Here is a 13421-nt window from a genome sequence, read left to right as displayed (position 1 = left end):
TTAGTAATAAGAGTTTTTTGTCAGAAACAACCTTTTATAAGTGTCATTTTGTCAGAAACAACCTTATAAAATTTTTTTTGTCAAAAACAACCTTTAAACTCAATTTTTTTGTAAGATCAGACCTGGTGGCTATTTTCCGGCATTGACTGGAATTTTCCGGCCTTGACTTTTTTTTACCCCCCCTCCCTCTCTTTTATTTTACGTTGGTATTAATTTTCCCTCCAATTTCATTCTTAAAACCCACCCTATTTCAAAACCCACACCCTTCTCTCCTCTCTTTGGAACTGTAGAGGCATTGAAGACCTTAGCTACTGTGATTGAATGCTTCTGTGCAATAGCAAGTAAGAGCCATTAAACTTCCCATGCTGTAATTTCTCTCTCTTCAGTAAATAATTCTCTGTTTCTTCAGTAATTCTCTCTCTCTTAACTGTACATTTTTCTCTTCTTTTTGCTAATTTTGGTGATTGTGTGTTTTCCTTTTTTGTGTGATGAAAATAACAGATTAAGTTCAAAGGAATGTCCTAATTCAATTAATAAGATAAGCCCTAATTCAATTCAAAAGATAACCCTAAATGTTATGAACAAGAAGAAATTAATTGAGATGAAAAATCATAAACTTACCAATTGAAGAACCCTAAAATAGAACACACCAGATTTAGGGATTTTGGTTGGGGAATTTTCGAATTTGGGATTAATGAGGAAGAGAGAGAAGAAATAGTTATATAAGGGTGGATTATAAGCATGAAATTGGAGGGAAAGTTAATACCAAGTAAATAAAGAGAGGGAAGGCGGGTAAAAATAAAGTCAAGGCCGGAAAATCTCGGTCAATGCCGGAAAATAGGCACCAGGTCTGATTTTACAAAAAAATTGAGTTTAAAGGTTGTTTTTGACAAAAAAAATTTTATAAGGTTGTTTCTGACAAAATGACACTTATAAAAGGTTGTTTCTGACAAAAAACTCTAGTAATAATTGGGTATCCTTTTTAGCTTAACAATAACCCTCAATTGATCTTCATATCAATATGCCTCTAAATTATCCAATCCCTATTTTGCCTCCAGTCAACAAAATGGTGAAAAACTAGAGACTCAAATTAAACTACTTTTAGCATAAAGGTGGATTTTCTCTATAAAAAAAAGCAGTACTATTTTATAAGGTGAATGTTTGCCAATAAATATTAGTATTTGAGCTTGGAATTGCATTGATGATCCAAGTCCAATCCTCACTCCGCATATTTAGGGGCGGTTGTAGGATCAGGTTTATATAATGGTACAAGTATATAAGACATAATCTCAACTTTACGTTATTCTAGTGATGATCACTTAAGAAGAGTTATCCTCAAGAAAATAGCTCTTTGTTGGGGGTACCGGAGAATAGGTGAATAATATTCCACATTGGTAGCAGTAGCACAATAAACCTTTTCTTCATCCATATGCTACATTTGCAACATCAAGCTAGCTTGTAATTTTAAAATCTCTTTCTATTAAAATAACATTACCAAAAAGAATAGATATATGTTATATGCATGCATTACATTTCCACAAAAAAGGAATTATTGTATCTTTTTCATGGATTATGCACTATTATTGTATTATGTTGTCTTTTCCTTTCTTGAAACTGCATACAAATGTCCTCTAAAAATATAAAAAGGTAAAGACTTTCCACGGGAATATAGTCTTATGACCAAAAAGGCGAGATTTATAACAAAGCCCAATTATGAATATTAGGAACATGCTATGAAATGACAAGTTATGAACGTCAAAAGTTGTAGAATGTATTTTAAGGTAATATATATCTAGAAGGTCTCAATCATCAGGTGTCTAGTCATCACAATGCACCTCAATGGCCTCGAAAAGGTCTTATGAAAATTACATTGTCGGATTCGAAAGTAGTTTTAATATAATGCAACTAAATTTCGAGGAATAATACATGGTTTCAGATACTTATGAGGTCCGTACAACTGATCCCAACCTTAAGTCTAATAAATTATAAGGATATAAGCTCTAATAAATTTATGTTGAAACCAACTTATATCCATCTATGAGTAGTAACACATTGACTAGATACAGAAAATATCACCTTATAAACTCGAGGCGGGAACTCTCCTCGTCCATATGGGTTGCTTATGTCCATTTTTCACATTATTAAAAATTCAAATTAACACAGTAAAGTATATCCTACATAACAACGTTACGGTTTTTATATTAAGAAGAAACAAAGAGGTAATATTATATTGGACAATTCACATAAATAAACCAATATATATTTTGAAACAATTTGATCATATGACCTGTTAGTGCATAAGTATTGGATTTTGTGTCGATTAAGAGCTAATCACAAATACTTCCAAAAACTATATCACATGTAATATAAATATGTAACTCAATAATAATGGATCAAATCAATTCAGGTTCACATTGATTCCTTCTCATATGGTGTTTCTCAACTATATCACATGCAATATAAATATCTAATTCAATAATAATGGATCAAATCAATCCAAGTTCACATTGATTCATTCTCATATAGTGTTTCTCTTGGTAACTTATTTCACTTTCAAGATATATTGCGGAAAAAACTAAATCGATCCATCAGATAAACTATCCATTATTAATGAAGACTTGTCAAATATTATGATAACGGAATCCAACTTAATATAATGATAATTTTTTAATGCTTTATTACCGGTGAATTTTTCACCCGATAGATAGGTGTAACAATGTCCATATATTATCTAGTTGAGACGGAGTTTGTCAACCTATACAGATCCTACCAATTTTGACATATACTTTCTAAATTCCAAATGTATACAAGTCATGATTGTGGACGGTGGTGGGTGTCTGAGTGGTGACTGGTGAGTGTAAATGTGCAATCAACTTGCATACTAAAGTATAATAATGGTACGTCTTTGGGGGACTTATGATAGAATGATAGAAATAAGTAAAAACCAAATTTTGGTGGAAGCAAAATTTTAATATTGTGGGAGAGAGAAGAGGGTTGGGATTTGTTGGGCTTCTAGGTGAGTGGTCCTGTGCGAGGGCAGTTCAGAAAAAAATCATTTTACTACGGGATCCTGAAAAGGGAACAAAAAAAAAAGATTTATACGGATTCCTTACATTTACCTTAAGTATTTATAAATATATAAGTGAATATTTAAATGCGTATTCCATTATCTCTATATACATACACTAGGGAAAAAAACATAAAGGGCTGCGCAGGAAGGGCTGCGCTTTTCGTAAAAGCGCAGCCCAACTAGTGAAGGGCTGCGCTTATTTAAAAAAGCGCAGCCCTACTAAGCAGAAGGGCTGCGCTTTTTAAAAAAGCGAGAGCCCTTCACTAGTAGGGCTGCGCTTTTTTAAATAAGCGCAGCCCTTTCTGTAGGTAAGAAGGGCTGCGCTTTTAAAAAAGCGCAGCCTCTACTAAGTGAAGGGCTGCGCTTTTTTAAAAAGCGCAGCCCTTCTGCTAGTAGGGCTGCGCTTTTTAAAAAAGCGCAGCCCTTCCTTGAAAAAATTTGAAATTTCGGATCGCGTGCGCAGCCGGCGTTTGAAATATTGAGCGGGGATTCGTCAAATATATTATCCTCATTCTCTCTCCTCTCTCACGTCCCTCATTATTCCTTTCCTCCTTCTCTCTTATCCTCTCATCCTCTCTTCTCTCTCAAAATCTCCCATAAACATTTGCGACAAAAACCTTGAAATGATTTGCACTAAACATGGCGACGGAGTCCAATTGCCTATTGTGATACCTTTTCGGAAGCGGAACGAGCCAACGAGTCAAACTCACAGCTATTGACGTTTAGGCTTTTTAAGCCATCCGAGTTCGTTTAAGCCTCCAAATAGCCATTTTAAGTTTTTCCGAAATTTTTTTTTTCCTTAAATTATGTATTTGGGTTTTGTTTTATGTATTTAAACATTATTAGGTTGTAGTTCTTGTATTTTCAGATCTATAATGTTCTTGTATACTTCTCTTTGTTTATATGTTTTGATTAATGTTCTTGTATACTTCTCTTTGTTTATATGTTTTGATTATGTTCTTGTATACTTCTCTTTGTTTATTTTGATTAATGTTATTCTTGTATGCTTCTCTTTGTTTATATTGATTAATGTTCTTGTATACTTCTCTTTCTATATAATTTCTTGTATTTTCATCTTTGTTTTGATTAATGTTCTTGTATACTTATTGTATACTTCTCTTTGTATATTAGTTTTTGTTCCTTTTTTTCATTTTCGTTTCATTCTTTTTATTGTTTTGGGTTTAGTATTTTCGTTTCGTTTCTCTTCTCTTCTGTTTAATTTCAGAAAATGTGAGATTATGAGTAAAAAAATGACAAAAAAATTTTTTTTTTTTGGTAGGAAGGGCTGCGCTAGTTAGGAAAAAGCGCAGCCCTTCATGCAAATTTTTTTTTATAATTTTTGGTAGGAAGGGCTGCGCTAGTTAGGAAAAAGCGCAGCCCTTCTAGCCCAGAAGGGCTGCTACTGAAAGGGCTGCTACTGAAAGGGCTGCTGTCAAAAAGCGCAGCCCTACATGCCTTTTTTAGCGCAGCCCTTCTTCATTTTTCCACTAGTGATACCAAGTTAAGCTTAGCCTAAAAGTATGGAAAGAACCTTCCAACCTCAAGGTTGGGTGTTCGATCCTCACTAGGAGCACTTTGGGACATGGTTTCTCCTTACATCCCCCTAATCTCAAAGTGTATGTCTGCAAATCCAGACTGAGTTAACTTGCGAGAGGCAGGGCCGTCTTGAAAATTTTGGGGCCCCGATTCTAACATGAAAAATGGGCCCCTAAATTTATAGAAAATAAAGATAAAAGGTTAGAGTTTTAAAGATAGAAAGATGAAAATCTAAAAATAAATCATTGACAAATTTATTAAGGGTGGGAAACAATGATGATTTTTTCATATATGAAGTACAAATTTCAAAATAATTAATTTTGGGGCCTTTATAATTTTGGGGGCCCTGTGCTGTTGGGCTCCTTGCACACCCTCATCTACCCCTCTGGCGAGAGGTGCCGATCTGGCAAGGCCATGGGGTGTTTTTTTATGTGAATTAAAAATGTTTGTCTTATGATCTTCAAAAGTGTATGTCCGCAAATCCAGACTGAGTTAACTTGCGAGAGGTGCCGATCTGGCAAGGCCGATGTTTTTTTTATTTATGTGAATTAAAAATGTTTGTCTTATCATGATCTTCAAAAGACAAAATTCTGGAAAATTTTGGCCGTTGCTTTTTGACTTAAGATCCTAATACTCCAAGCTAGTCACATTTCTTCTCCTCTTTAATTTGTCAACGGAAGTTGCTAAGACTTGAGAGTATACGAGTTTTGACAACTGAAGTGCGCATTGTTTATTTATTACTATAAAGTATAAACTCAGAAGATAGTAATAGTCAGGCCTCCACTGTCCAACTCCAAGCTAGTGAAGATGCAGAAATCAAAACCAGCTTCAGCTTTATTAATCTTCTTACTACTAGCTATCCTTGTACCAGATTTTTCAGCAGTTTCTAACGGTACAATTTTATACTTAGGCTATGTTCAGTCCACTTTATTTTTGCTTATTTCAGATCTAATCAGATCAGATCAGATCAGAAAAAATAAGTTCAGATCAGATCAGTTCAGATCATGCTTATAATTAAAAATCATTTTATCTTTCATTACATATTAGTAAAAATTATAATAATTGAATATTAATAAAGTACTCATTGAGACGAATCAAACAAGACCCACATGACTATATTTTTTTCTTATATATTGAGAAAAATCTAAAAGATAAGATCTTGTAATCAGAAAAAATAAGTTCAGATCAGATCAGATAAGTTCAGATCAGAAAATTTCAGGTGAACTAAACATAACCTTATTCTCTTCATTTTGTACGTACAATATATTAAATGCTGACAAGTTGAATGTTATTGCTGTTGATCTATCTATACTGAAAAAGGGTTACAACAAGAAGAATCATGGTATTTCAATTACAAGGCAATCAGAAAGATAGCAGCTGAGGGGAGCAGGAGAAAACCATCTCCGCCACCGTCACCAAAGCCGGGTGATCCGCCACATCAAGTTTACCGCCACGAACATCACCACCATCGCCACCAGCAACAAGCCAAAGGGTTGTTGCAACCCTTGCTAGCTAGTTCCTAGTAGCATTATTTACGTTGTCCCTTGTTTATTGGAGTACAATAAAAAGTCATGCAGATGTCGACATGTCAACTTTAAAGAAGGTGACGCGGAGACTGCAATCTTTTCTCACACATCTTGATAATATGAAGTATATTGATACTTCCCCTTAAAAAAAAAGTATATTAATACTAATATTGACAATAAGAGTAACTCCTCAAACTTATAAGAGTTTGCATAAATCATTTTATTTGGATTATGGATAATTTTGCATGGAATAATTTCTAATTTGGTGGAAAAGTTGATTTGAACAAAATCACAGCCACTAGTAAGTTAATGTAAAACAAATTTTTTTAGGGGTTTATGTAGAATGTAATAATGTTATATATTTTATTGTGCTTGTAATGATTAATAGATACTGTTAGGAAATAATTATAAAAAGTTGATAAAAGCTACCATCTCTTTTTTTAGTTACACCATATTGACTTTTGATATTATCATATATTTCACTTTAACCTCCTATTATCAATAGATAAGAAAAAAAAATATTCATATGAAATATTTGTTAATTTTTAGATTATATAAAAATGGGTCTGGGTAACCCAATAAGGAGGAGGAGAGTTTAAGATTTCATCCTAAAACCAACTGGTGATAGGAGGAGTAACTCCTAATCTTATAAAGTGGTTTATTCTTTCCTCTTTCTCCAATATGGGACACTCACAAGTGGACATTTAATGAATTTCAACAGTTATTAAATTTATAACGTAATATAGTTTAATAATATCAACTTTTAATAATTATAAACTTGAATTGTACATAGTAAAAGATATCAATACTTTGTATGTAAGCAAATGTGCTAAAAGCCTAAAACTGTTGCGTACAACTAAAATAATGAAGGTAGTATGTTCCTAGTGATTTCATTGATTATGTTATGTTATATTGACGAAGATTTCCGGGAGTGTCAATCCCTCGGCTTCTTCCTCCTTAATTTATTAGTTAGGGCCCGTTCGGTATTACTGTAGTTTTTTGTTTTTTGGTTTTTAGATTTTCAAAGTCATATGATATATGTCCAATAATGAATAAAAAGTTAGTCAAATTTATTAAGAACATGATGATTTTGAAAACTGACAACTAAAAAGTGAAAACATCTTTTTCTCGTTTCCTTTTTTGGTTTTTAGTTTTCAAAAAAACTGAAAACTGAAAACAAAAAACGATAAGGAACGGGCCCTTAGTTTACTGTTTTGTTTTAGTTTTCTTGCTGTTGCGTTTTTATTTGTGTTAGTTTCTTCCTTTGTTCTAGGTGTTTTCACCTCTATTGGATAAAAAAAGAAGATGTTTTTCATTACATCTTAATAATATGTATAGGAAGTTAATTATAATGTCAAAATACACACGAGTTATATGTAGCAAGATCTCAAATAGATAATATTTTAAATTTTGGATTAGTAATAATAATATTGACTACATCAGTTCTAAAAAAATAAAGTGTGACTAATAAAATAGAAACAAATGTAGTAATATATTATATACTCGACAACTCCTAAAAATCATGGAACGAGAGAATAATAGAATAATAATCTATTTTTAGTATATATATAATCCTTTTCAAAGATATTACTTCTATATGATAACTTTTTATCCTTGAAAATGTATTCCTTTGTAGGGTTGGGCTAGCTCGTAAGAAAAAAATAACGATTACAATTTTAGACAAAAGGATTATCTACAAAGTGTTTTCACGTTTTCATATAAGGATTGTTTACTGGAAACCCAACCCTATATATATACATATATATATTTTTGCATCCCACACGTGTCATTAATAATCTCTCCCCAAAGCTTGAATTTTAACTTATGACTAAAAGTGTTGGCAGTGTCGTTTAGCATCAATAAATTGGTAGTTAGTTGTTGGTTGTTTTGCTTGCTTGCTGCTATGATAGGTTGTTTTGATTGGTTCTTGGTTGGAGTAGAAGGTGACACTCAAGAAAGGGGGAGGTTTGAATTGAGTGACATAAATTAGTTGATTTCGCAAAAACACTCCTATGGCACAGTGCTTCACACTTTGTTATTCACTCCTAAAATTTTCGGTTGATGTTTTTGCTCAAACTAATTTTAAATCAAAACAAAAAGCAATGAAATTAAATAAAACACAGGAATTTCACGTGGTTCAATCTCACCTCTGAGATATACGTCCAAACAAACTACTCTTTTATTATTTGAACTTAAAATATCAAACTTTTGATACAATATGATTCCCCCACTACTAACTCTAACAGTGCTCCCCAACAATTAACCCTAAGTGTTGCCACTCTCTATAATGTGAGAATTATAGAAATAATGATTTCTCAAAAGCGTGCTTCTTATTCAAGCAAATAGAGGATCGTTACAATCGTTGTTTAGAAACTTTAACTTACTAGATCTTTGTGCCGTAAACTGTGCTCTGGAAGTTCATTTTTAGCTCTCATAATCTTAATCTCATAAATCTATAAACATGAGTTATTATTCTGATTCCAACCATTATATAATTTATCAACTGAATAAGAATTATTCTAAAAGATATGATTATCTTATTGAATAATTTATTCCTAAAATTAAGGGATAAAATATTTTCTTTTCCAAAATCAAAGATTATCTTTTATTTAATAAAACTAATTTTTGCTGTCTTTAAAAGATAAAGATTCTTCCTTATCTTTTGCCAACTAAAAACTCTGATTTTATAAATCAGTTTTTTTTAAAATCTTTTATCAAAATCTTTTTCTTATAAATTAGTTTTTTTTAAGAAAATCTTCTTTTTCTTTTTTCGAAAATCTTTATCAAAATCTTTTTCTTAAAAATCAGATTTTCTTTTAAAACTCTTTTTTTTCGAAAATATTTTTTCAAGAAACATTTTCTTTAAAATCAGTTTTTAGAAAACTCTTTATCGGAAAAACTCTTTCCTTTTAAAACTAATTTTCAAAATTAAAAACTCCCCTTTTTATATTATTCAAATATAGAAACATGAATTAATGTAATTACCTATTTTCTTAAATCTAAGAAAATATTTTGGTAGAGTTGGAAGTATTCTAGTTTACTTAATGCAGAACAAAATCAATAAAATAATAAGGATGAAAAAAGCAATAAAGAAGATAAACAGAAGAACACAAAGATTTACGTGGTTCGATCAAAATAGACCTCTGTCCACATATGGGGGATTCAAGCTTCTTCACTATGATGGGTAAAAAATACAGATAGAATAATTACAAGGAAACCTAAACTTCTAGAGGCAAAAAGTGTTTCATAAGTTGTGTCAAATAATGAGCATCACTAAGAGGTCCTTTTATAACATAAGGAATCCTGCACAAAAACCGTAGAATATACTCCACACAAAACCCTAAAAATAAAACTGATTCGGAAATGCATCTCGCAAACCGCGAGGCGTGGTGGCTGCCGCGAGTCGTGGTATGCTCTCGGCAATTCTTCGTAAACGGGTGAAACTTTCTCGTTTCTCAGCGGAATTGGGCATATGACATATCATTGAAAGCTCTTGAAATAAGCCATCACCTCCAATTTAAATCACATCAAACCATTTATAGATTAAGAGATATGTGCATTCAAAGTCAGACTTATGCCATTCACAAGATTTCAAGTCACAAATAACATAATTAATCATCATAATTTCATATTTCTAGTATTAGTATAGATTGGATATTGTGTATATTTGTGAAATATTAGTTGAGATATTTTGGGATAGTTTGGATCTAATTATATTGTATATATGATTATCCTACGTTAAGCAAATCAATGAGAAGAATATTATTCTACATGGTATTAGAGCTAGGTTTAGGGCTTCTCGATCTCATCTTTTTCTCTCTCGGCCGTCTTCCCGCTGCACTCTTCTCCCCCTTTTCTCCTTCATTGTCTATCCTCTTCGGCCACCATGGCTGACGCCAAGAAGCCCCTGCACCCTGCTCAGGCAATTAGCAACATCAAAACCTACCTTCCCATCACTTTTGAGGTTGAAAAGGGCTTGTATTCCACTTGGGCCGAGCTGTTCAAGGTAAATGCTCGAGCTTTTCAAGTTCTTGATCATATTATACCTCCCTCCACCAGCGACAAAACCACCCTCTCCGAGTTCAATAAAACTGCATGGAACCACGTTGATGCCATAGTTCTCACGTGGATTTAATCTACCATATCCACAAATCTTCTTTACACCATCATTTCCCCTGATCAAAAGTCCATGGATGCCTGGAATCGCGTTCGTGATATTTTTCAAGATAATAAGAACTCTCGTGCCGTATATTTAGAAGATCAATTCACAAAAACTTCACTAGCTAATTTCTCTATGTCTCGGCTTATTGCTAAGCTCTCAAATCCTTGGCTGATCAACTCGCCAATGTCAGCTTGCTGGTGTCTTAGTCACATACTGACATACACTTGGTGTTAGAACTTGTCAAAGGTCTCACTTCTGCATATAGTACTATTGCTACCTTCATTGAACAAAGAGAACCACTTTCACCCTTTTATCAAGCCCGATCTTGCCTTGTTCTTGAAGAACCTAGCTGCAACCACAACGCTGAACAAGAGGTTGCTGCTGACACCATGGCCTTGACGATTTCTCACTCCTCCCGTGATGACTCTCCTACCCTCCTCACAACAATAGGGGTGTTTCTCATCAAACTAATAACCATCAACTACGCCGCAATGATGATTGTGGTGATCGCCACAATAATTTTGGGCGTGGTAGCGGTTGCCACCAGGATAGAGGGGTCTCCTCCTCTTCTCTACCGTGGCAGCAACAGCCTTGGGGCACCTCCCCATGGGGTTACTGGGGTCCTCCACCCCCTACTACCCTCCATGCCACAAAATTCCAATAAGTTAATTACATTGCATAAACATGCTGATTAAGAAGATAATTAGACCTAAGTTTTCATATCTTCAAGTTGTTGAGCTTTCATGAATATTCGATCTTGATAGCGTTCTTAGATCACTGTTACATACATACATGTTATAGCAAAAAGTGTTTATAATAATCAAAATAACATCGACTTAGAGTCACAAGTCACAACCCTCTTTATGTTGGATGTTGAAATATTGGTTGTTTAATTATAAAATGTTATGTTGGTTGTTTAGTAGTGCATAATGAATGCAAATCCAATGTGTGGATGTCGGCACACAGTTGGAAAAAAGTGTGTCCAGTCTTAAAAGACAGTTCTTTTGACGTAGACTACGGTAGTAAGACAAATCAGTCTCGTTTCTCGTCATACTAATCAACACAAATAATTGACTTGATCATATGTTTTAATAAGTGGCCATCATTGTTCATTGTTTCGTGGAGGAATTGTACTATAACTTATTCTGAAACAAAAGAATAATTAGCTAGGCCTCCACTCTCCAGACTTTGTGATTGAAGATGCAGAAAACTAAAGCACATGATATAGCAGCATTAGCTTTATTTATCATCTTACTAGTAGTTATCTTCGCACCAGAATTTGCAGTATCAGCGAACGGTACAATTTCATCTTTATCAATTAATTTCGATTCATTCCCTTGTTTATATTTGAATTTTGAACATACAATATTGAACCATAAATCATAATAATTTAAATTTTGCTGTATCTGACATTCGTGTTTTTATGTATCCTTAAAAGATGGCTTACTAAAAGAAGAATCGTGGTTTTCCAATTACTACAAGGTAAGTGAAGGTAGCACAAAGATTGCAACTGAGGGGAGTCTACAGAAAAGAAGATCTAGAAGAGGGTGGCCGCCGCCACTGCCGCCGATCCGAGCACCATATGCAGTACCGACCCCAGGGCCAGCACGTAGACCGCCACCACCACCACCACCACAACTGCCACCATCAGCAAGCCAAAGGGTTCCACTACCCCCTCCTAGTTCCTAGTCTCACATCATCTTTTATTTGAGAAGTTGGTGGCCGATATTATTATCTTTGCCGAAGTTCCTTGTCTACTATAAAGATATTATTGATGCATGTTAAGATCTTGTAGAATAACAAGTCATGCATAAGTTTTTGTAATGGGATGATGGATTTTATTTGCTTTATGTATTATTATTATTTATTGTATAACTTTATAATGAATTGATGGAAATGGTGATTTTGAAGAAAATCACAACAATTGGTCACTAGACCAGCTAGTAATTAAGCTCATGTTGTAAGACCAAATTTTTATTTGGAATTTTTATATTAAATGTTATATGTTTATATAAAACTTGTGATAGTAATGATTCATGCATACTGATAAAATAGAAGGCTAACTAATTCTACAATAGACAAGAAAAATAATGCAAATATAACATACAAAAAACAACGATAATAATGTTAATTTCAAAAAAAAAAACAACGATAATAAGGAAACACAAGAAAATTATGCTACCAAAGTTTGCTAGCGGACATCTGTGTGGACCGGAAGCAAACTATGAGGACGTGAACTCACAAAAGACAAAGCACATACCTTCTGACCATTGGCCGAGACTGCCGTCGCGGCTGCAGAAAACGACAAAGCAAAGGGAATCTTCGTTCCCTCTGACAAGTTAATCACAACAGTACAAGTGTCACAGGATTACGCACCCTGTCAGGTGAATAGTACGCCTATAAATAGCCAATCAGTACTATTCCTGCGGGTACATTCTCTCATACTAAAAATAGCTTATCTCTCTCTCTCTTAAATCCTTTTGGGCATTAGCTGACTTGAGCGTCGGAGGGGGTTTTCTCGAAACACCCCCGAGGGTAGCTCACGTTTGTTATCTTTGCAGATCATCCCTCACGGACAGTCACTTCATTGTCTGACAGTGCTAAAGTCCGACACCGTTTTCGATACCGAAACACTTCTCTTTACTAATTAATTTAAAAAAGATTAAAGAAACTTATGTATTTGATGACAAATATCCGTAAAAAAATTCTGTCGTATACTAATGTATGTGTAACGAATGCAAGATACTAAAATCTCTCTATAATCTTAGAGTCATAAATACTTATAAGACTACATCTGCACAGACATTCTTAGTCTCGCACGAGGTGTGCTGCGTGGACTCTATTTCACGAGCGTGCAGCGTGCCTCTAGTAGCTTTGTTCTTCCTTCCAGGCTTACACTAGAGCTTCTTATTATCACAAACCATGACAACTTCTAACTTCCTCTTAACTCATCCAAATATCTCCACACATACATACTCTATTTGCAAGTTTGTTCAAGTGATGTTCTAATACATCTTAAGGATCGAATATCTTGTGAATTTCAATTGTTCAAAGTAACTAGAGAAATTTACTAAAACTAATTTAATAACACGTGATGAATACTAATTCCGTTTCTAAATAATAGTTA

At 33.8% G+C, this 13421-nt stretch overlaps 1 long non-coding RNA gene across 1 annotated transcript; it reads left to right on the top strand.

Annotated features, from left to right (window-relative positions):
* The first annotated feature begins 11155 nt into the window (after window positions 1–11155).
* On the top strand, window positions 11156–12311 carry LOC104894333 (uncharacterized). The gene is made up of 2 exons (XR_790213.3): window positions 11156–11591; window positions 11733–12311. It is a non-coding gene; the product is annotated as an uncharacterized LOC104894333 (long non-coding RNA).
* The last annotated feature ends 1110 nt before the right edge of the window (window positions 12312–13421 follow it).

Source organism: Beta vulgaris, chromosome 5 (assembly GCF_026745355.1).
Source record: "Beta vulgaris subsp. vulgaris cultivar EL10 chromosome 5, EL10.2, whole genome shotgun sequence".
Lineage (NCBI taxonomy): Eukaryota > Viridiplantae > Streptophyta > Magnoliopsida > Caryophyllales > Amaranthaceae > Beta > Beta vulgaris.
This window is presented reverse-complemented; position numbering and strand designations above follow the sequence as displayed.